The 25,455-nt window shown below is 35.8% G+C and overlaps 1 pseudogene across 1 annotated transcript in view; it reads left to right on the top strand.

The window, feature by feature from the left end:
* LOC308506457 (multidrug resistance-associated protein 1-like) overlaps positions 1-25,204 on the top strand; it is a 39,015-nt pseudogene extending 13,811 nt beyond the window's left edge. Inside the window, exons 2-7 of the transcript in view lie at positions 5,556-5,725; positions 8,832-9,001; positions 10,190-10,351; positions 17,333-17,409; positions 24,463-24,523; positions 24,979-25,204. The product of the transcript in view is annotated as a multidrug resistance-associated protein 1-like (transcript). The remainder of the gene's footprint in view (positions 1-5,555; positions 5,726-8,831; positions 9,002-10,189; positions 10,352-17,332; positions 17,410-24,462; positions 24,524-24,978) is intronic.
* Positions 25,205-25,455: the final 251 nt, after the last annotated feature.

The raw sequence follows: 25,455 nt of genomic DNA, 5'->3' as shown, positions 1-25,455 counted from the left end.
TGGTTACTCCACGTGTTCTGCAACTCCTAGTGGCACACTATGTCTTCACTAAATAAGGAAAATGATTGTCAAAAAAAAAAAAAAAAAAAACAAGGAAAGAAGAAGGGAGAGAAGGGAAGAAAAAGAAGGAGGGAAGGGAAGGAAAGGGAGGGGAGGGCAGGGCTGGAGGGAGGGAGCGAGGGAGGGAGGGCTGAAGGGAGGGAGAAAGAGAGAGAGAGAGAAAGAGCGCGCAAAGTAAAAGAACCAGCCCTGCATACTAATACAATGTACCTAGTAAACAAAACCATAGCCCAATTACATCTTATCCATTACCAATAGATGTCTTCTAGCATAAAATGAATAAAACTGTACTAGAGATTTCATGTAAGTTCATGGAAATCAGTTTTTTGGGGGGAATCAGTTTTTATTCTAATTGTACCTAAACATTTTATAGCTATTTTACTATAACTAAATGCTGTAGTTGCTAATAGTATAATTTTGTTTATTCAAAAGCAGAATTCATTCAACAAACCTGAAGTTCCTTTTAAAAATGAATCTTTCTGTAATTATTGATAAATCAGTTTGTGTGGCTTTACTGGAGTGTTAAGGAATTTTTGTTTCTTCTTTTCGTACCTTCCTGCATATATGGCATTTATTTTGGTCTTTGATCTTGAGACTGTTCTTTCTCTTTGGGGATGAACTTATAATATTAAAATAAATTCAAACTACATTTGCTGAATATTTATATCAATATCTTCAATTTGCATCAAATATTTTAATTATGCTGTAAATCACAATAAACTCTCCTTAGATTAAGTTCTGCTTGAACACCAAATAAATTCCATCTGTGTTTATTTTGATAGACAAGACCAGCATTGGATCTTTTGGAAGACTTTTTTGACGTTGAGGATCTTCTTCCTCAAAATATTGAAACAAACTACATAGGAGGTCAGTAGTTCCTTTTTACATTCAATATTTATTTGACTATTGGGTTGAAGATAATTGGTATATAAAATGCATCATTGTATTTATTTTCCTTCCCAGATTATGCCATTGGTATTACAAATGCTTTATTCTCCATGGATGAAATAGGGATTCCAGTGCTAAAAAAGTCATGGTTTGGGGAAAATTAAAAACAAAAATATTTTTAGCATCAAATTTTATAATACTTTTTTTTATTTTGTAGAGTTTTTTTAAGCAGAAGGTGAATATATTGAACTTTATAACACTTTTTTTAACCCTTCACTGTAGCTTTCATTTTTATGATTGTTCTACTCTATTTTATTCATTTCCTTTATTTCCTCTGCAGAATTTATTGTTTGCATTTTTCATTTTGGAAGATTTGGTGTTTGTAGAATAATGTGAATAGTAGCGATTTCAGGGATTCACCTCAGTGCTGTGATACAAGGACTTGTCTAGGAATATACATTAAAAGCAACTGTACCAAGAGCTAACAACATCATCTCTGTCCAGTTCTTGTCATGCAGCTTGAACATAAATGATTCCAGAAGGAGCTTTAGTAGCTGTGATAGGGCAAGTTGGATCTGAAAAATCATTTGAGGATTTAGAGAAACTACCCCGGGGAAATAGAGAAACTTACAGGAGTAGTCCAAAGAAAGGTAAAGCAATAGTACACTCTTTCCATATCTCTCGTGTGAACTACAGCCAGCAAGGACATCATTGGTGTCAATAAGAATTTATCAGATTGAATTGAAGATGCAAGTATTTAATGGACATTTCCAGTTTGTAACAAACATTTCAATTTCCACGTAAACGGATTAGTACGGATGGATTAGTAACAGCATTCTATCCTCCAAATACTTCAGCAAATCATTTGTGAATGCTTATGGTAATTGTTTGATGATATTAACTAAATTGCAACCAATTATAGAGAAACAAATGTGATTTATACTGTAATTTGATTAGGTTTCTAATTATCATTCATTGTAAGGTTTCCTAAGTAATTACAGCCATTCCATTTTGAAGATGTTTTGTAGTTACGCATGGGTAGAATCTTTGACCTAGAAAAACTTCATAAAAATGATAATATTACTAGCTTATATTTAAATGTCAGCCTTTGGACTGTGGAGAGGTCCACTCCCAGCCATTTGTTCAATTCTTAAAGGTCAATAGCAATAAGAATTCAAGAAATTCTTAGCTGTTTCTTTTTTGAAACATTAGACTATCTGGTGCGTTTCTTCTTAGATCTAACTCTTAGGTAAAATACTAGCTTAATCCTTACTTCTCACTTCTGACAAGATGGAAAAGCTCTATGGATCGATCTGAGACCAGGTCCTTCACAGTTTTTCTCTCTAGGAAAAAATCTTCAACTCCTGTTACTTTTCATCATAATATGTCTTTCTTCATATCCTTATAGCTTTCCTGATTCCAGTCCTTTAATGGTTTATACCTTGTTTATTCTTTTCTCTCTCAGCATTAGTATTACTTAGTGTGTTACTTCTATGACTTGTTCTGATGAGATTACACTTAATGTCTACCACTATTTTTAATCTTAAATATACTTTCTTTGTGGCCCTATGCTCTTTATAGTGATTGCAATAAGCCATTTGTTTATAGGTCAAGATGACTATAAACTTTTCCTAGGCCAGTGAGTGTCCTTTAAAAATATGATTGTCATATTGATTTTATTTGCATTTAGTTTCTTCCTCTAGTTTCACCGAACAATTATTGAGCACATACTATGGTCCCAGCACTTAGTAGCAAGGGAACAAACATGAATATGATATGCCCCTCTTCTTACAGATCTCATAGTCTAGTGAGAGAGATCCTGAGATCAATTACAACAAAGGTTTAAATAAGATATTAAAAAATGAATCAAAATATAAACAACAAATTCTGTTTTGAAGAGTTGGAAAAACAGTCAAGAGAGGAAAGAGCCATTTATTTGGTGTTGAAAAATAATTAGGAATTGATCCAGATAAAAACAGTGTCAATTCTAAGTTTCACCTAACGCACAAATGATAATAATGAGCTGAAAAAGCTAAGGAGCAGTTGAATAAGATAATGTACAGACCTAGCCGAGTTCTTGGCACAGAGTCAGCTTGCTCTGTATGAATTTTTATGGTTATTGTTATCATCACCATATTGTTGATGCTTTCATGGTAAGATTCAAAGATTATTTCTGATACTTTGGAGGGTTACTAATTAAGATAGTGTTTCTGGTGATGAAAGATCCCACCACAATGCTATTACTGATCATAAAGTAGAGGGGATGTTTATTTATGCTAAGCAAGAGTTCTCGAAGAAAGAGGATATTATCTGTCTATATAACCAGCCACTTTGTCATTCAGGAAGCTTGTTGGTCTAGATTAGTGGCAGGAGTTAAGGTTATTACACTCAGAATGATTTCCCAAAACATTGTAATCCTAAATTTATAAGTATCACTGAATATGTCTGGTGTAGTAATAATCATAATCATTCATAATGCCAACTTAACGTTTAGTGCTTTTAAACAAGATGCTTTTGTATATATCTTTCTAGTTCTCAAGATTTCACTTTAGCAGTTTTTTGAGGCATATCATAGTGTTCAAACGCTAAGATCCCCTTTTCTTCTCAGTATCAAAGGCTTGTACCAGACACAATTCATGCAGAGTATTCAGTATTCAGTGTTCTTTGATGGAACATCAGAGATTTGGAGATCATTTCTGAATTAGCAAAACTTGTATTGTAGTAGTATTATTAAGAATGAAATGAAACAAAACACATTTTAATTTATATTTGAGAGGCAAATAATAATTATAATAGTAATAAAAGGAAAATTTTGCATCTCTGTGAAAATTGATCAACTATTTTCCAGCTCCTGTCATAGCAATACATTGAGTCCATACGGCTCAGTGTAGTATTTAGTTTTTGTCTTATATTGTATGTCATTTTTTAAATGTTTTTCACTCTTTTCTCCTGTATTCTTCAACTTCTGTTCCCCTTATCTTGACTAATATGTAGAAAGTGTTCAAAATCTCTATCACCCGAGGCCTTGTTTAATATGCTCTTCTAATCGAAGGATATTCACTAGGCAAGGCGATTCAAGAGCAATTATTTTTGTGTTCGAGATCAGATCAGAACAGAATTACATTGTTTTGGTTCAAAAGCCCTTCTATGTCTTTCATGCTGAACAAAGAAAAATTAAAAGTTAATCTTTGGTCTTCAAAGTAGATGATAGATATCAAAAGGCTAATAGTTACATACATGTCCATGTCAGAAAGTATTGTAAATGTCTGGTATTGTTATAGGGCAACAGTAATTAAAATACCCCAAAACCAATGTTTGGATAGAATCCATGGGACAGACTGAAAGGTAAGTCTCTAACTCAAATATTGTGGGTACTTTACAGGAATTGCAGGGTTAGGTAAAAGGGTATTTTATGCAGCAGACTGCCCTGTATTCATGAATCGTTTCAAGACATAAAATCATCAAAAATTTCATTTTGGAGCAGTGAATATGTAAAAGACATAGAGATATGCCACCAAGATCCCAGTTCCAGGAAGGGCTGTCCACCTGACTGTGGGAGTACATACAGCTAGTCAGCAATTTCAGGGTTTGCTTCATCTGAGGAGAGTGGCCTGGCTGGGGTGCCACCCCTGAAGGCCAGGCCCTTTCAGCCTAACACAGCATAACTCTGGTGGCTGATACTCCTCCAGAGCTCCTTGGAAGATTGACCAAAGCTTTGTTGGATCTGGATCATGGTGTGACTTTTCCCCCTACCCAATCCTCCTTCCTCCTTTCCTCTCACAAGAATGGATACCAAATGAATAACTTGGACCCTAAACTCAGTGTTATGGACTGAACGATGTTCCCCTCCAAATTCACATGCTGCAGTCCTAACCCCCAGGACCTCAGAATGGGACTGTATTTGGAGATAGGGACTTTAAAGAGGTAATTAAGTTAAAGTCAATAAGGTGGGCCATAATCCAGAATGACTTGATGTCCCTATAAAAAGAGAAAATTAGGACACAGACACATACAGAGGGAAAGCCATGTGAAGACTCAAAAGAAGATGGCGTCTATAAGCCATGGTGAGAGGCCTCAGAAGAAACCAACCAGGCCAATACCTTGATGTCAGACTTCTAGCTTCCAGAATTATGAGAAAATAAATTTGTGTTGGTTAATCCATCCAGTTCATGATATCTTTGTAGGGCAGCCAGTGCTGACTAATACACTCAGCACCTGCTTCCAGAAAAATCCCACCCACCAGAGACATGTAACTTTGATAAAAGCTGCAGTAAAAGTAAAGAAGAAGCACTAAGTAACTCAATTTGAAGGGGCCTCTAATAAACATACTGATGAATAAAATACAATAGAAGATTAAAATTAAATTAAATAGGATAAACTTACATTTAAGAAATAACCTAGATTTTTTTAAAAATTCAATTTGAACTTAAAGAAAGCAAACCCATGGACTAAATACATACGTTCCTTTAATGTGGTGTGTACTAGTTCTCCTTTTTACCTTGTTAAGAGTATTTTTTCTTTCCTTCCTTCCTTCCTTCCTTCCTTCCTTCCTTCCTTCCTTCCTTCCTTCCTTCCTTCCTTCCTCCCTTCCTTTCTTTCTTGTGCAGCGGCTTATGTTTCCCAGCAGGCTTGGATTCAGAATTGCATTTTGAAAGAAAACGGTCCCTTTGGCTCTGTCATGCAGAAACATTTTTATGAGCAAGTATTGGAAGCTTGTGTTCTCCTTCCCGATTTGGAGAACTTACCAAATGGAGATCAAATTGAGGTTGGAGAAAAAATAAGGAAAATATAATTCATCACATGCAGGAACACAGTTCTATTCAGCTGTGCTAATAAAATAGTTAGAGCCTTTTTACTGACATCTTGAAGAGCTCTACCACTATATATTTTTTAAAAAATCATCGTAGATTTCCTATGCAAGAGATGGCAATATTAAGGACAAATAATTATTGATAATTGACTATTTGGAGAGCAGATTAAAAATCAGCAGGAAATTCTGTTGCTACCAATTGGATTATCAACACTTTGTTTCAGTTGCTGGCATGATACTATTGACTGTCTAATGAGTGAATAATATTTTGTTTTTTCATGTGTTCCTGGTGCACAAAGTCAAGCCTAGGACAGTAGCAACAGTAGCAACAGTCTCCAGTGGTGGCACCAAACCTAGTTCTAAAGAGGCTCTGAGATGATGGTGCCATGAGTGTGCCCACTCCACGTTGGCTCATTCCTGCTCAAGAGGAAGTTTCCCAGCCATTTCATTCTTTGTTCTATTTTATTTTCATTGAGTTAATGAATAATCATTATGCTGCCCAGTGTTTTGAAATTAAAAAACAAAACAAGATATCAGGATCCAAAGTAGGAACCCCAAGAGATTATCCTCAAACCATGACTAAAATCTCCATTAATTAAACATGAATGCAGAAGCAGCCCCTGCCTGAGAGATTCATGCATGCTATGAAGATGAATAAATAATCCTTACTGAGTGCTTTGAATTTCTGAAAAGACTGTTTGCATAACATTGATAGGCATTTTTATCCCTGGCCTCATTGTTATTTAATACTTCTGTTATATAAATTGATAAGTAAAATACATAACAAAATTTACAAAGTGGAAATATTTAAAATCTAGGAGGAAGCAAAATTTACCTTTTAACTAGACTTACATTGGCTTCATTCATAGCCTGTTCCTTTGCATATGTATTTTTTCAAAATATTAAATAGATTTAATTTTTTTCCCAACCCTTGTGTTTATTCTGGCATCTTCACTATCCCTAGGCAAATGGCACCATATCTAAAATTATGCAGACATGTGACTTCTTCAAACTTGTTAATACATGGTGAATATTATGCTGATAAAGTCGATCTCTAATAATATGAAATAGCTGATAATATGTAACTAAAAAGAACTTAAAGAGGAAAAAATTCAAAACATGAAGTATAGACTTCGTATAGGCAGTCAATATTATTGCCATTTATAATTTCTGCTTTTCATAAAGTTTTCCAGTCTGATGATGTCCTTTAAAATTAACATGCAATTAAATATTTCCAAAGGAAATTTGTTTATAGCTGTTTTCAAGACAACTGAGATGACAGATGCAGAATTTTCCTCACTTTTATTCATCTTTTCCTTTGGTATTCTTCAACTGACCACAAATATTTACTAATCCATTATATACCTTTATTCTGCTATGGGTTTACGTAATGATGAACAAGAGAGCTAGCACCCTACCTCCAAGGGATTTGCAGTCTGGTGGATCTCTGACAACACTATGAACTGTCTTTATCAATATTTATTAATCACCCAGTGTCAGAGGCTGTCTGTGTTGGGAAAGCAGGGATGTACTTGGTAGGAGCTGGTAGGCTGGTGAGAGAGACTGCCATGGGTACTACCATTTTTAGCCCTGGGACAAGTAAACAGTGCTGCAAGACAGGGAGGGAGAGAATGCATCACTTTACTTGGAACCCTGGGTGGAAGATTGCTTTAGAATGAGTAGCTTTTGAGTTGAAAAAGGTGATATGGGCTCCCAAGCAGAACGGCCTCTGCCCAGATGTGACAGGGCAGGCTAGTCTGCTTGGCAGGCCACAGTCACTTGAGGGCAACATTGGGAGAGTGGTTGAAAGAGGGATTAATAGCAGAATATAAGTATCTTAGATTTATATTGAGTAATTTTCTGTTGATCATGGATAAGTGGAAGAGGGAGATGTGGGCTTCCAAGGTATTTAATCAAGATGATGACAGAATAAGTGACAAGGTGGAAGATGGATTGGAAAGAAGAGTGATTAGGTGATAATAGATAATATTGATTGTGCCTATACTTGGTGTTGGATTTGTCCTAAATATTTTACATTCATCTTATTAAAAGCTCATGACAAAACAATGAGTTGGGGGTTGTTATAATCTCTGTCTCACACACACACACACACACACACACACACACACTCATATATATAATACACCTATATACATATGTATTATATATGTATTATATGTAATATATATGTATTATATTACTTTATAGTATATATATATTACTTTATAGTATATATATATTTTTATTCCTGTCTTACCTGCTAAACTGTGACCTCCTCATGACAGAGACTCAGAGTCATTTACTTTCAAATCCCAAGTGCTAGCACAGCGTTCAAAATATAGTTATGCAAAGGAGATATTTGTTGAGTAGGAGGATGAGAAAGAAAAGAAGCAAAAGCATTATACAATTATAGGTCACTGGCTAAGTTCTCTGTATCACAGAGAGCTTTTAAATGAGATCTGTAAACACTAAATATAAAATAAATCAAGTAAATTGGGCCTGGCCCCATAATTCTCCATACATGGCTGTACATGTCAACTTTAATTCTCACATGGAGTGATGTATACTCCTTAATCTTGCTTCTTAGAGTTGTAGTTTTGCCAACAAGACTTGTACTAATCTTTTTACAGAAGAAAATTGGACATGTTGATTACTGCTTTGGTAATTTAGCGATTGTTCTCAATTTCCTATGTGTCAATTGAAAAATGATCACTGGTGTTAGTATATGGTTGGCAGCCAATGTTCTTGTTTAATATTCCACAGGGACGACTTTTCAGAGTTAGGGAATTGGAAATTTTTTTCTCCCATTAAGTATCTCCTGGTAACATCTACATTTGAGTGTAAGCAATTAAGGGAAAGTAGATATATCTGTTAATTTGCACAATTTAGTAACACTGGGAAATAAGGAGGTGGGGGAAGACCAGTGGAATTCTGGTACAAAGAATGGTTTGAGTATTCGTGTTGACTTATTATTTATCCATGCTACAGAAGAGAATTTGGATGCAACTACATGTACTTTGAGATTACACATTTTTCCTCTGATCTTGGTTTTCTTCTCCTGCTCTGTTTTCAGGGTGTGAATATAAAAGTGAGGGCCAGAAGCATAGAGTAAGTGTGGTTAGATTTATCTATAGTGAGGCTGACATCTACCTCCTGGATGACCCCTTGTATGCCATTGATGTTCATGTTGGAAAGCAACCTTTTGAAAAAGTGATTGGGTCTTCGGACATTTTGAAAAACAATGTAGCCATAGCATCACTTATGCTTTTTCAGGCAAGGGGGAGGATAATCTGCATGGAATTGTACCTAAAATTCCAATGTTTTATTTGTTCAAGAAAAGTAGTCAAATTTCACATGAAAAAAAAAAAGGGATGTTATATTGCTCTTGAACAGATAAAATCTAATGAATATTTTTTTAGTTTTACTTATTCTGATGACAGTTTTTATGATTGTTATCTCACGAACTAATACCATGTTCTAAAGGGCTTTATGCATCAAAATGAGTTGGTTTTAGTTTAGCTGATTTTGTTTTGAAAAAATGGTATTTTTATGCATAGCACTTTTATAGAAATATTGTTTTATTGATTATTTATTACTTAAAATTTGGTATTAACAGCAAAACAATTTAATTGTTTTGTGAATGGACCAAGAAGAAGGAAATTCATATTTACCAAGTGCATTCCATGTTTGACACTAAATTAATTTATTTAGTTGTTACAGCAAGTTTCTGAGATAGATATTATTATTGCCGTTTTACAAATGAAGGAAGTTACGGCTCAAAACGACTTGATATATGTCGCTCAACTTAAGAACAGCAGATATTTTACAAAGTCTGACCACAAAGCCATACTCGTTCCTTCATCATATGTGTTTATAGATTTATTTATATAAAGTACTCTGGAAAAAAAACAAAAGTCTAAAATGGTAAAATATATATCTAAGTAAATAATAGACAAATGTCTTTACTTACTGAAATGAACCCAAGATACTTTTCCTTCAATTTTATGTGTATGTATACGCACACATACAATACAATAATATGGAAAGATTTAAAAAATAAGGAGTATGAATTATTACTTGAATCACTTTTTTGTGATGCTACAGGATCTTTAAAAAGTAAGCAAGAATGACACATATAAACTTGCTTTTAATTTGTTATGTAATTGATTAATTTTTCATGAATGAAGAATACCTGAAGCAAAGGATTAAAAACATTTGCAAACTGTTGTTTTGTCTAGTAACATATCATCATTTCATTGCAAAATATATACATGCTGCTTTGAACTGGTGCCTACAGAATTCATTATTCAGAATTACACTCTGAAATAGTAAAAGCAAAAAAAGATGACTGCAGCTTTCATTAAAATAGATTATTTTTGTCTTTTTTTTTTTTTTTTTTTTGTAACCTAAGGAATAAAACACTGTTTTCAGATTTATATTTTAGTGACACCCAGTCTCACACTGTTACCACAGATGGATCTTATTGTTGTAATGGAAAGTGTCAGAGTGGCACAAATGGGAACATACTAGGAACTGCTGTATAAAACCAAAACCTCACAAATTTGTCTCAGGCCTTCAGTGAACAAGAAAAAGGTGAGGACAAAATGAAAAATAAATCTAAGATACAAAGTGCTTACCCATTTTGCAAGTCTATTAACTGCCTGATTTCTTACTATGTATTTTTCTTCATTCATCCTGCTTGAGTGAGGAGCTGGGCACCTCTCTTTTTCTAGAAAAAAAAGCAAATACATTGGGACACGTCAGCTAAAAACCAACTTCATTTATGGTTTTTAAGCAAAATTTTATGCCCCAGGATCTGTTTGTTCATCTGTGAAATAAGAGATTAGATGATTTATAGGCTCTAGTGCAGATCTAGAATATAATGAATCTAAATATTCTACTTTCTTTTAAATTAAGAACAGGGAGCATAAATCCATGTCAAATATTTTAAACATAGGATTACACTCTGGGGGACAGAAACGAAAGAAAAAGAATCTAAGGAAAGACAAAACGGGATGTTACTTGTATAACTTTCACAATTGAAGTTATTTACTAATTTTTGTTCCTATCCTAGTATTTTAAATTAAGATTCATAGATATTTATGTAAATGAAGTTGTTTGATTCTGACCTAATTAATAAGACATAAGAATGTTTCAAACCTAGCATTAGCTTAATATTCCAGAACTCAGTCATTTCCCAACTCTAAAAGTTGGATGTGCCGTCATCTCTTTTTCCAGTTACAGATGGTTTCTCAATAGACCACCATCATGATCCTTGTGCTGTACATTTCCAGAATGTCACTGAGAAATGACTATAAAACCAGTTAACATTTCATAATTTCAGGGTAAAAGAAGAAATATAGAACTATGTCTCAGTATTCCCTACATAAACTTGTACCCAATAATTCACTTTATACTTTACCTGGATATAAATTAAAGGTCATAAAAATATAAAACCAGTTAATAACAAGATCAGTGCAATTTATATATTTGAATGCCAGGAAATTAAAAAAAAAGAAAACAACAAAGCCAATTTGCTGATTTGTTTCTCTTTGGGACCTAAGCCAATACACATTAGTTACATACCACAGTTTTGTTTTTTTTTTTTAATTCCTTTCTGAAATTCAAATATTCTATTTGTAGATGCATTCAGAAATATCTGATACATCATCAGATGGCTGTGGTCGTTCTTTTCTCTTTTGACATATTTCTATTTATTAGAAGAATCTTAAATGAATCTAATTTTTAAAAAAAGAATTAAATTTGGTTTACAAATGATTTGTTAAATACAATGCACATTTCTTCTCAGAATAATAGAATGAGCATATTCATTGCACATAGGATTGACTGAGGAAAAACATTTTTTTGAATTAAAAAAATTTTCAATTACAGTTAGTATACAAGTTTCAGGTGTACAACATAGTAATTAGACATTTATATAACTTGCAAAGTGATCTCCCAAATAAGTCTAGTGGCTGTGGTCATTCTTAGCAAAGAAATATTTCCTGTTTTCTTAATGGCTAGCAATTTTGGAAATGATCCCTTGCCTATTTAATCAAGGTAAGTAATAATTTATGCTTCGTGTATAGGAAAGAGATGTCTATGAGTGTCTCCTAGGACTAGCATGAGGGTGTGAACTATCATTTTCTCTATCCTCGGCACTTAGGTAGCCTCATATTAGGCAAATAGTCCGTATTCAGTAGCTGTTTGTTAAACTGGCAAATCCGCCTCCATTGTTTCTGCAGAAGTGTGTCTTCTCAGGAGTTAATGGGATGATTTGGAATTATGTGAGCCAGTGTATTTTTTTTGTCATTCATTTTTAAGGCCACATGAAATGCAAATTATACTCCTTTGGAAATATAGCTTTAAAAGCAGGCAATGTGTGAGTTTTAAGTTTAATACGTAATTTACCATAAAATATGAAGAATGTCTTTTGAACATTGTAGAATTTGTTCCTGTTTAAATCTCCAGTTTTAGAAAGAAACATCACAACTTCTCTGCATTTATATACCTTCCTGTGTATATGAGTCCCACATGGTAACAAACGCAAAGCAGTATTATTCTTGCAGTTGGGCTGACATTAATAAATGTTACTGCCTGACCATCAAAAATAGGCCAGACTTAGACAAATGTAAATTGAACTTTTTTTCTAAGTACTTCAATATTGTGTCTTTTCTGTTAAAATTAAGGAATGTGGTGAGTAGAAATAATTTTTGTACTAGAGATAGAATATGTTTTTGAAAAGGAATATTTCTGGGATTTCTATTTTTTGGGTGCTGAATAAAAAATATATAAAGGTGTTTTTTTGGTTGTTTGTTTTTTAAAAGCAGCCATGAAGTTATGAGTACTTTACTCATGATAATATCAGGATGATAGATAGATAATTTCTGAAAGTTCAGCTGTATGTAGTGTAATTTTATTAGTGACCACACAAAGCAAGGCAAAAATAGATTTTGATGATATAAAACACCCACCAAACAATAGCTTCACTCGGTTATATTCAGTGTCACATCCCTGCAGTACTGCTCTTAGACCTGGGCCAACGTGAGTCAGTCCTGTACTCCATGCTTTCGAGAGTCCTTGCTCTGGCCTTCCCTGGCTGGCTCTCTGGCCAAGAGGCCAAGGGAATTCCCCCTTCCTGTCCCCTACTTCTTGACCACTCCAGGTACTCAGCATCCCAGAAGACTCTGCCCCAATGACAGAAGCTTTTTCCAGGAACCTGGGCTATAGTTCCTCACTTTTGCCCTCCCAAGGGCAGGCTGTTAAACCATATTTAGGCCAGGAGTAGAAACCTCATCTTAAAAGCCATCTTGTCTTGATCCTGTCTTGCTTTATCTCCTAGGGGCCTGTGATCAGCTGGCCTGGGCAGGCCTGGGCATCCAGACCATGACCTGGGGCTAGGGTGTGAAGCTGGAAGGCTTGGTCATGCCCTGAAACCCTTTGTCAATGAAAACCCCCTGAAGCATTGAAGGGGGAACAGCCCAGTTTACCCTCCTCCTATAAAACTCCATACTCCTTTTGTTCAGGGAGGTTATGGTCTTTTCTAGCCTGACATCCTGCAGCTCAAACATGCCAAATAAGTTCTAATAGACCAACCTTGGTCTCCCGCGACTCATCCCTCCAGCCGTGTGTAACGCAGGCTGCTCTACTGGCATTCACCAGTCTTTGACCTGAGGATGTTTTATTCTTGGAGAGGGGTGGACAGAGCCTGGACATGTGGACTGAGGTGTTCATAGATGGCACAGGATGGAGCTGGGATGGGAGAGAAGAGGACCTGGGGCTTGACTGGGACCACCTCATCAGGAACTGCCATGTTCCCCAGAAGAATTCTCAAGAATCCACACACTCTCACCTGAACCTTGCTTTCCATTTGTCAGGGTAAATGATAGAACTTATTTAGGAGTCTGTTAGTTCAATATGTAACTATTAAACAATTAGAAATAAGGCATGCAGCGCTTCTTATCCTCTTACTGAGAAAGGTTAGTTAGCATGTTGTTAGGTAGACAGGGAGGTCCCTGGTGGAATAAACAAAATGCAGCCATATCCTGAAACTCCAGGTTCTGGAATGGCTCCTTCACTCCAGGACAAAGATATAAGAAAGTGCCTTGAGGTTAACAAATTACCTCATAAATCCCTTTTGGCCCAACAAAGGAACAGATCTGATAGACAGGAATGAGTTTGTTAATCCCTTCAGTGTGGGCAAAGAGAAAAAATCTGGTAGACGAATTCCATCAGAAGGTGCAAGCTTTCCTTCCACAAACAAGCAAGGGAAGATATAAAAGTAAGAGAAACCCGGTACTGGGCAACCCAGACCGGACTCCCTCTCATTCCAAGAGCTGCGACTTGTTAGGCCATATTTAAGCCAGCAACAGGAAACTTCTTACCTTAAAAGCCATCTTGTCTTGCTTTGTACCTTGTACCTGGCGGCTTGTGTTTGCCTTAGGCCTGGAGAAGCCACCTGGAATGTAGAAACCATCTTACTTTGTCTCCTGTGGGCTTGTGGTCTGTGGGCCTGAGAGGTCTGGACCGAGTGCTGGTGGCCAGGGTATGGAGCGAGAGGGCTTGGTCATGCCTGGAAACCCTTTGTCAATGAAAACCCCCTGAAGCATTGAAAGGGGAACAGCCTCGGTTACCCCCTCCTATAAAACTCCATACCCCTTTTTTGCTCTGGGCAGTTATGGTCTTTCTAGCCTGACCTCCCACAGCCCAAACACACCAAATAAATTCTAATAGAACAATTTTGGTCTCTCGCGACTCTTCCTCTGGTCGTGCCTAACACAACTCTTTACTGTTTACTTTTAATAAACTATCCTCTTTTACAACTCCTCACCTCTCCTTGATCTGTCCTTCCATTCTTCGGTTTCACGACACACAATCCCAGCACTGACTCACAGGAATTCCCCGCATCATTTGGGGACACAGAAAAAATCATTTGGGGACATGGAAAAACATCATTGTTAGGCACAGCTGGAGGGATTAGTCGCTAGAAACCAAAATTGGTCTATTTGAATTTATTTGGCATGTTTAAGCTGCAAGAGGTCAGGCTAGAAAAGACCATACTGCCCGAGCAAAAGTGGTATGGAGTTTTATAGGAGGGGGTAAAGGAGGCTATTCCCCCTTCAATGCTTCAGGGTTTTTTGTTGACAAAGGGTTTCAGGACATGACCCAGCCCTCCAGCTCCACACCCTGGCTCCAGGTCACTGTCTGGACAGCCCAGGCCAGCCCAGGCCTGCCCAGGTCAGCTGATCACAGACTCCTAGAAGATAAAGCAAGACAGGATGGCTTTTAAGTGGTTTCTGCTCCTGGCCTAAATATGACTTCACAATTATTACCCTTGTTGTCACAGACGGTAGGTGCAGGCTTGTCTCTGGGGAATTTATTTTTCTTATTTGCATAAGAATTGTATCTGAGAGCATTTTTATTGGGATTTAGGGGGAAAAGATTGCTTTATAAGGAGTACAATTTCAGAAGTGTAATCCTCAGTTCTGAAATCACTCTATGATCTATTGTTTATTTATTATAATTTATCTTTTTTGGTCTTCAGTCTGTTATTCCTTTGTAAGGTCAATCCTTCTATTTTAAAGTTCTTGTTAGCTTTTGTGACACTATAGTGGGAGTAAAAGTCAGCACAAGATTGTGGAAAAAACAGTGGACCAAGTTCAGGAGCCCTGGGTTCTAGTTCTGAGACTGCATAACTAGGTAAGTCTTCCTAGAAATGACTTAACTCCTCTGGTTCTTTCCATTTATGAAAAATAGAACTTAAACTAGATCCTGCTTTTTGTAATGACTGATATGGAACTTAACAATGCACTTTTTATCGCTCCCTTGCCCCCCAAACTGTTTATGACCCAGTCACTTTTCTTTCTTTTCCTATCTTTCTCACCCTCACTACCAGAGTTGATAGCTGATAACTTAGAAAAAGTGGTGTGTACAATATCATTTGGATTTGAATACATCAGATCTCTAAGAATCCATGTAGCTCCTGAAAAACCTACAGGTCTCACCTCATAGGAATATTATATAAGATAATTAATGAGAAAAGGGTTTGTGAAAAAGAAAACTATGAGGACTACAGATAAATTTACATATCCATAGGTTTAGTCTGGGCTAATTGTTACCCACACTAATACGGTGGATAGCTAGGAGGTCTTGGGTATTAGTTATGTCAACATATTCAGAAGTTTTACTTAATCCTCCCCTAAAACCTCCTGAGTCTACACAGTCCTGATTTTATAAAGAGATTAGATAGCTTTCTTGCACAAATTAAAACAGATTGCGGCAGAATTTGAAATTAGCTCTGCCTGTTTCATCCCACAGACCAACCAAATTCTTAAGCATTATATCAAACCTGTAGGAAAAAGTACCCTGGTTTAGTGTGAATAGATAAAAAGCAGTATGTGGCTCAGCTTAATCTCTCTGTCTCTCTCTCTCTCTGTCTTCTCTTTCTCTGTCTCTCTGTCTGTTTTCTCTCTCTCTCTCTCTCTCTCTCTCTCTCTCTCTCTCTCTCTCTCTCTCTCTCTCTCTGTCACACACACACACACACACTCACACACACACAGCTTTGGATGTAATGTATGTGAAAGTGCTCTATGAATTGTAAATAGATAAATTTAAACATTATTATTATAAGCTATAAAGATGAGAATGTGGCAGGAGAGGCTGAAACATCTCCAAATTGAATTTTTATTCTGAGACATGCAATCCCGTGTTTTGTAGAGGTAGTTGAATTAAATCAGATTCTTCCATTAAAGGCTAGATGTTTATTTCTAGAAATAAAAAAGCATGGAACTCATATGAGACATTATTGATCTCCAAGTCTAATTCCTTCCTTTTAAAGCTGAGAAGTGTGAAATTCAGGAGTTTAAGTATCACACTGAAAAAAAGACAAAAAGCTGCTTAGCTCTGAGATGTTTCCCTTTAAATTCACAAACAGTAACGTTAACCTCAGACTTAGAGTTCTAGATGTGTGACCTTGGTTTGTGTGACCTGCTTAACTTCTCTGTGCCTCAGTCCTTTTATCCCTAAAATAAGGATAATTAAAATATCTTCCTCGTAGGGGTAGTTTTGAGAATTAAGTTAATATGTATAAAGCGTTTAGAATAGCGCCTATCTGATATGAAGTTATTATTAGTGTTCATGACATTAGTAAAAATATGATAAATTTGGGGGAATTTACCATTGTGTTTTCTTAGTAATCTTCACAATAATCATAGGCTTGATAAAATTGTATAAGGCTTGATGAAATTGAATTTTTTTTTAAAGCTGAGTCACGTCCTCTTGGGCAAATGCTTCTTAGCCCCTCTGTGGATGATACAAAACAAGCTAGCACCCCTCTCTAATGTCAAAACCAGAATTTCTCTGTAGGTTTTTCCAATATGGAATCTTAGTTTTATTAAGATATTACAAGACATTTTAGGTGAAAGGGCAATAATGGGGGAGATGAATGGGCTCCCATACGCCTGTGGGTCTAGACCACAGAAATTTTTCCAGCTGGTATAATCTTTCATCATATTTCTCTCTATTTTGGGTATTACTTGCTATATGGATGTAAAAGCACCCATGTTTTCTGTCCAGCTCATGCTTTAAAGCGAGTCAGTATAATCAACTCCAGAAACATGCTGAAAGACCCAATCCTAAGAGCAAAATGATAGGTGAGTATTAGGATAATAGCAGGCTCACTGGGATTGTGGACTAACTAATTACATTTTTAGCATTTAAAAATGCATCCTATAAAAAGTGTCTATAAATTATAATGGATGTAAAATACACTTAGTGGTTTCTAAATTTTAAACTGTAAGATTGAAATGTCTTAATTTTTAAGTGTAATGAATATAACTTAGTTTGGGAAACACATGCTCATTAGAGTCTGTATTTTCTAGCCAAATTCTAGCAGTAGAATCTATTCTGATTGTGTGTGTGTGTGTGTGTGAGAGTGTAAGCCAAAAATATCCCCAACCCATAGCATTCATACACACTACAGATGTGAGTATGAAAATAGGCTTTAGACCTGAAAATTCTACAAGGGACTGGGACAATTATCAGGACAGAATATGTGACCTAGAAATATGGTCTTGGAGTAGGAGTTAAGGAATCTGTTTAGAAAAATAAGAGGAGGGAAGGAAGGGACAGGAAGGGGTGGGGGGTTGAAGAGGGAGAAAGGAAGTGAGACAGGAATGGGAGAAGGTGAGAGAGAAATAAAAATAATAAAACTTTGGCCTTGATTGGATTTTGTTATACTATACTTTTTTTTTTTTAATGTAAGTAACTGAGAGTAGTGATTGAAGCAAATTAGCCTAATCAGTTATTTGCCCCAATACCTTCCCCCCCAACCCCCCGCCAGCAGTTGCAAACAGGAGACTGAAAGAAAAAACAAAAACAACAAATAATAGAAATAAGCAGATTAAAAAGTATGTGGCTAGAATTATAGGAAGCAACCAGTGGTCAAAATTGCTAAAAAAATTGCAAAATTGTGGAGAATTGGAAGGATTACAGGGAAGCAAGCACTTCAGGATCCAATAGCTCAGAATTTTGTAGATTGGATCTTGAATAAAAGAATGGACCGTGAAATTACTTTTTTGTGAAGGATTGAATATTTTTTAAGGATGTGTGGATGTTACAGGTTGGAGCTTTGCCAACATACCAGATTTAGCTGACTCAATAGGCCAACTAAATCATTCCTCTTTGATCTTAAAGACCTTGGACCACTTCTCTTCTTTATCGTCTTGGTGTTGTCATCCAGTTTCATAATTCCAAATACCTTCTATGCACTAATGCCTCGAAGTTTGTATCTCCAACCTGACCTGTCCTCTGAGCTCAGCCAGCTGACCCTCCTTTCAATGTCTAAATGACACCTCCGTTTTATATGTCCAAAACAGAAGCCTTTATTTTCCCATGCCACATAAAAACCTGCCCCTAGTGCAGACTTCTCAGCTAATAACAACACTGTTCTTCCAGTTACTTAGATCAAAAAATATCTTTCAGTAATCCTTGACCTCTCTCTTACTCCTTATCCAATTCATCATCAAATCTTATTGGCTTTATCTTCACAGTATATCCAGTAATTCAGAATTCAACCACTACTATTCACAGCTGCCCTTTGTCCAAATTACTATCATTTCTCACCTGGATTATTGTAATTGCCTTCTTACAAATCTTCCTGCTGCCATCCTTGCTCTGTAAGTCTGTTTGCAACATATCATCCAGAATGTTTTTTTTTTTTACAAATATAAGTCAGATCACATCACTCTTCTGCCCCAAATGTCCAAAGGATTCAAATGTCAGGGTAAAATCCCACATCCTCACAATGACTTGGAAAGCCTTGCCAGATATGGACCTATTTACCTTTCTTAGCACACAACCTCCTAAAGCTCACCCCTCACCACTCTGCTTCAACACTGACTCCTTCCCCTTCTTGAAACATCCCAGTATGCTCCTACCCCAGGGCATTTGTACTTTCTGATGCTTAGGGCTTCCTTCTTCCAGATAGCCGCATGGCTTGTCACTCACCTTCTGCGGGTCTTTGCTAAAATGTCACCTCATCAATGAAATGCATTTGGCTACCCTGTTTTATATCACAATACTTCCTACCCAGTTCCCGATTTTATTTTTTATCCATAATTCTTATTAATTTTTCGCCTATTGGGAAATTTACTTATTTACTCATGTTTTTTCTTTTTCTCACCTCTAGGTTATATGTTCTATAAGAGTAGAAATTGTCTACTTGTTTACCATTCTACTGCCATCTAAATAACAAATTTCAACTAAATACTAAAGAGCATACAAGCTGGTGTTCAGTAAATATTTGTTGAATGGATGAATAAATAATCGGTGATTGAAAGAACACTCAAGAGTATTAACTAATCCATCATTTATTTTAATTTTTGACCATTATAACAATGCCTTGCATTTAAATGAGTGCCACTTTTTAAGGACCTCCAAGAAAAGCAAACCCAGAAGCATTGAAACAGGTTTTGTAGTTCACGTGCCATAGGACATACACATATCTAAATCATAAAGTGAGTTTTCACCTGTGTATTGTCTCACCATACACTCAGTAAGTTCCTTGCTTAAAAGCTTAACACTTAAAAATCAGTAAGTATTGTTATGAACTTAACCATCCCCTTCCCCCTATAATCAAGCAGTTTTCCTTATTTATAAAATCATTGTTAGTCATAATATCTAAATTGAACCCCTTAAAGTTTCTGTGAACCACTCTTGGGAAATTTTTCCTTGATAAAGAACCCCACTTCCTGTAAAGATTTGTTTATAGAATTGGTTTCTAAACATTTCTGAAGTTGTGGGGGCTCACACTGGAGCCAGCATTTCAAAACTTACTTCATCAATGAAGAGTACATTGGGAAGATAACTTCACTTCCAGCATGTCATATTCTTTTCAGCACAACCCAGTATCTAGCTTATTGTTTAACAACTGTGATAGAAGTGTTATTGGGGGTCCATGAGTCCTCCCACACTGATCTTTTCTTGTTTATAATCATAGTAGTTAAATCATTTTTATTTTGCATTTGAGAGACCAGAAACTTATTTTAATTTTTCCAAAATATGCACATATTTGACTATTTCCTATGTATTTCCTAGTTTATTACTTTTTTATGCATATTTCCTATTCTAGCTTTCATTTTTTTTTCCTACTTTACCATTTGGTAAGATAATACTACAGGGAAAAAATTTTCTTGACTTTTCAACCTAATTTTCTATTATTTTTAGAATTACCCAATTATTTCCAGTTAGTACAGAATTAAGATAGAATAGGGATTGAAAGTTCCAAGCAGGGAGGAACTTAGTACAGAGACTATACAATGGGGTGTACTGACATAGAATACAATGAGCGTTCCTCATTTTTCCTCAAGAAACTTGTGAAAGTTTCTTGGAGAAACTGGCAAACTGCCTATCTGTTAAGGAGGTAGAAAAGAAGGGACTTGGACCACATAATGTCTGAGAATTCCTCCCTCTGAAATTTAAGAATTAGAATTACTTTATGACATTAATCACTTTTCTAATAGGGGCTAAAATAATTTGAACTGTTTTCACGTTTGATTTTTCATTTTTTGGTCAAAATTTATATGGCATATATTAATTATTTTCTTTCGTATTTATTGCTATCTTCCCTGAATAAAACAAACTGGGAATGTTATTTTAGTATTTAGATGGCCCCATTCTAGCTTTCATGTCAGACTCTATTAATCACTTTAATCCTCCCATACGTACTCTATTCTTTTTGCAACTGTATACTCAGTGCAGGGATAATGATTTTAGTATGCTAATTTTATATTTTTTTATACAAAAATATACAGATGAGTATTGTGCCAACTGGTTTCTGAAGGACAGAACAAGACTCATTTTTAAAATGTCCCTACCAGTATAAAATAACTTGCTCTTTTAAAATTCAAATAAAACCTGTTATTTACAACAAAGTGCCCAGAACCAAATGCAGTATTTTTGTGGAAAAACAAAATACATAATACTGTAGTCTGGAAAAGCAATACCCTCCTGTATAGTGTCCAATAAATTATTGGTCTTTGCTAGTTATGTCTAATTAGGATGCTTTAATTTTCTTTTAACAGTTGGGTTTCATAGCATTTTATATCTAGCTACATTAAAAATTAATTTTTTTGGCTTGAGACCAATGCTAAATTTGCTTATCCTAACAGAAGCCATGCCAAAGGCTCAAAGGATGCTGACAGTAATTAACCCAAATCATATACCAGGAGCTATTCCAATGAAAGTGTCTGTTAAATAGTTCATTTTTTTCTCATGGTGAAACTAATCTGACAAAGGACATGCACTGCAACCTCCTACAGAATGTTTCTTGACACTCATGCTAGAGACAGAAAGGGAAGAACTACCAGACTAATCAAATTAGGCACTGCTTATTCTGAGAAATAAAATGGAAAACATGGAGAAATGGGGACACGTACCTCAGTTCAGTATTTCTTGTGGTCAGTTTGATATTAGATACATCAAATGACTTAAAATTTAGTTTACCTTATGCTTCTATATCCCTATAAAGGACAATGAGAGATGTGTAAAAACAATGATCATTACAGTAATAATTAAAGTAGGAAAGAACTGCAACCAGTATAACCATTGATTTTTAAATAAATTTTAATATAGCAAAATGATGAAATATTATGTTACCATATGATAAAATGTAATACTGTTATAGAACAATATTTGAGGTTTTTATTACAGGTTGAGTTACAAAGACTACATCTATTTTTTTTTTTTTTAAGTTAAAGACCGGTTCTAGAACAACATTTTTATTATGATACCACATACATGTAGAGAAAAGACTATAGCAATTTCACAAGTATGTTAGCACAAAATATCCCTGGATCACAGGATTATGAATCTGTTTTTCTTCTCCTACTTCTCTTCCTCCTCTGTTTTCCCTCCTCCTCTCCCTCCTTTTTCTCCTCCTCTTGTTCCTTCCCTCCTTTGTCTTACTCTTCAAGCTATTCAGTATTTTCCACATATTTCTTCAATAATACAATTCTAGAGGAATTGATAAGTACTTGGTGATTGGTTGGAAATACACCAAGATAGAGACAGAGGAAGTGTTATGGCCCTTTACACAGCCAGTGAAAACTTTAGAGGAAGTAAGAAGATAACCAGTTCATTTTAGGGTGTACATGACATGAAAAAGTAAAGAGATGAAGTACATGGCAAGTAAGCATTTTACTGTATGAATCTGGAGTTCAGGAAAGAGGTATGGACTAGAGAAATCAATCCGAGGGTCACTCACAAAGAAGAAGGTTATTGAAACTGTGTGAGTAGTTGAGATTCCTAGGAGAATATGCATGTATACACCTAGGAGTGTATGCATATATAGGAAGTAATGACGAAAACTGAGCCTAAGGAAACATAACATTAAAGGGGAAACAGAGAAAGGAACCTAAAGAGAAACTAACGGAAGGCCAGAGAGGTGGGAAAAAATAAAAATATGTGGAGACAGGGAAGTAAAAGGAAAGGTCCCTTAAACAGGGAGTCGTCAAAGATATTAAATGACATGGGGAATTTAAGTGAAATAATTTTCAAGATATCCCATGGAGACAGCAGTACGTATTTTACTTATTTCGTCAAGGCCCTGTTGATGGAAACAGTTTCCGCCCCAGAATGTTTGAGGAGAAAAGGTGGTTTGGCAGAAAATAATATTTGGATCAAAAAAGGAAGGCAAGAAGTAGGATGGTAACTGAAGGAGGACATAAAGTTGAGAGTAGGATCATTTTTGTGATGATGAAAAGAATGTGTTGTTTTCTATGGACAGATGGGAAGGAGGAAGGTGAAGATTAGAAAAGAAAGGGAACAATTCAGGGTTTCCTAGATTTGCCTTAAGATAAGTATCCCTTTGATCTTTTGTTTAAAAGACAGAATTCTAGAGGGGAAATGTTATAATCTGTATTTTTAACAAGTACTGTCAACAGACTGATTGACCAGAAAGTATGGAAACACTTTAGTTAATAAATGTATTTTGAGAAAATGGGACAGAATGGGATTCAGGTCATGTTATCCTTAGATCTGAGGAGAAAACTTGTTTGTTACAGGAGAAAATTAGAAAAGGCTGAATGGAGATGAAGATAGAGGTTTCGTGACTGACTTCCCTGTCTGCTTCTACTTTCTCCATCCTCTGGCCAGGATGTGGGTCCCCCTTCTGAGAGCGATGCAAGAATTTCTGGTCACTGTTAAGAGCTCAGGTGGAAGGAAGATATCAATTTACGGTGGAACCAATTTGCAGGGCTGCATGATTTTTTGAAGCAGCATTCCACAGATGGGGGGCAAGTGTGACAAAGACTGCTATGTGAGTTCTAGCATGAAGGTTTCATGGAAGGAAAACAGGACCTGAGAGTTTAGAATATTACCACAATTTGGGTGAAATGGTAATCATGGAGCATAGGCTGTGTAATGAAGAGAAAAGAGAGAGGGCACAGGTTTGCCCAGGTCTGAGAGATTTCTGGAATGTGGGACAGTCAATGCTAAACCCAGGACTATCCCAAGTAAACCGGCATTGTTGATCATCCTAGAGAGCCAGGGTAATGGAAAGTTGGATTTGGGGACTGCTAGTCTAGATAGAATGAAAACCAAATGTAGTGAGAGTGATTGGATTTACAATTTAGAAATAGAAGAGTTTATGGCCAGAAATTGAAATGTTTAGAGTTGGGTTTTCAGAAGTGGATTCCAGGTAATAAGAATTGTGGCTTAACGTCATGAAAGTTGATGGTCAAAGCAGAATGCAGATGAAAGACTCTGGAGGTATGAAGGTCATGGAGTTGAGAAAAGATTGAGTTTAATACATTTGCCCATGTAAGCTATGACATCATCCAGGATGGTGGCAGAACAGTGAGATGAATGAGCCTGATACTAGTCTTCTGATAGGCCAGGAGGCAAGTAGGTGACGAGGCATAGATTCTGGTACAGCCAGATGGCATTAGCTTAAACAATCTAGGGATCTGGCTCAAGTTTGAAGGATTATTAAAGCACTGAAAAATCAAACAGCATGCCCTGACCCTAAAATTATGTGGGATGTGGGAGAATAAACAATCTCCTTTTGAAAAGATTAAAGAAACAATCAGGGCAAGTCAGGTTGCTGTTAGTAAAGGAATATGAGGTAAAATGGTTGAGAATGTATAAAATTTTAAATGTATGATTGATCATACACCTGAAAAATGTACATTGTCTTGCTTTATCAGGCCTTCATTGGATCGAGGAAAACAGTTCTCAGTGAGAAAGGAAAAGATCAGTATTGGTGGGGTAGCACCAGAATAACTAGTGGTATTTCTTCTTAACCACTCAAATATCAAAGATTATATTGCATTATTCATAAATACCATACATTTTTCACTGACTTTAAGGACGGTTGCTATAGCATAGTTTGAAGAAATTAAATTAAACGCAACTGTTGGATATTATAGTGATGTTTAATAAGGATTACGTGTTATTTAGGTATGTATAGTCTTGCTTACAAATAAGAGTAACATTATCTGAGTACTTATTTTTAAGCCTTAGGACTGTGTCCCCACATTACATGTACTTAAAGGGTGGCTACTGTTATTATTCCAATTTACAGTTGAGTGATCTGAGGGTCAGAGGAGTTAGTAACTTGACCAAGACCACAAAGCTTAGGAAATGTGAGAGTAGGATTTAAATCTAGCTTGTCTGACTAAGTACAGTCAATTAATTATTTTTTTTATCAATTTTGCCCTTAGGTGAAGTTTTCAGTCATTCTGAATTACCTCCATGCTTTCGGCTGGCTCTGGGTTTTGTTGAGTATGGCCACATACCTAGGGCAAAATTTGGTGGACATTGGACAGAATCTGTGGCTTAGCGCCTGGGCAAAAAGAGCAAAACATGAATGAGTTCACAGAATAGAAGCAAATAAGAAGCCATAAACTTGATATTTCTGCATTATTGGAATTAATGCAAGGGTTTTAAAAAAAAAAGTCTTCTTCTCTTTTCTCTTTCTGATCTAGTTGATTCAAATGCAAGCCTATGGCATCATTTTATTTCAAATAAAATCTATGCCATGATTTTCAAATATTTTGGGGTAATTCAAATGCATATGTTTTTAATTAACCATATTTAAGAGAGTAAACTACAATTCATATGTGTCAGCTACATGGCCTGCATTAAAAACTTTATTTGTTTATTTAATCTTCACAATAATTATTTAGAAAGGTGAGATT

This window comes from Rhinolophus hipposideros (assembly GCF_964194185.1).
Source record: "Rhinolophus hipposideros genome assembly, chromosome: 2".
In the NCBI taxonomy this organism is placed as follows: domain Eukaryota; kingdom Metazoa; phylum Chordata; class Mammalia; order Chiroptera; family Rhinolophidae; genus Rhinolophus; species Rhinolophus hipposideros.
The sequence above is the reverse complement of the archived record's forward strand: the minus strand, read 5'-3'. Positions and strand labels throughout refer to the sequence as shown.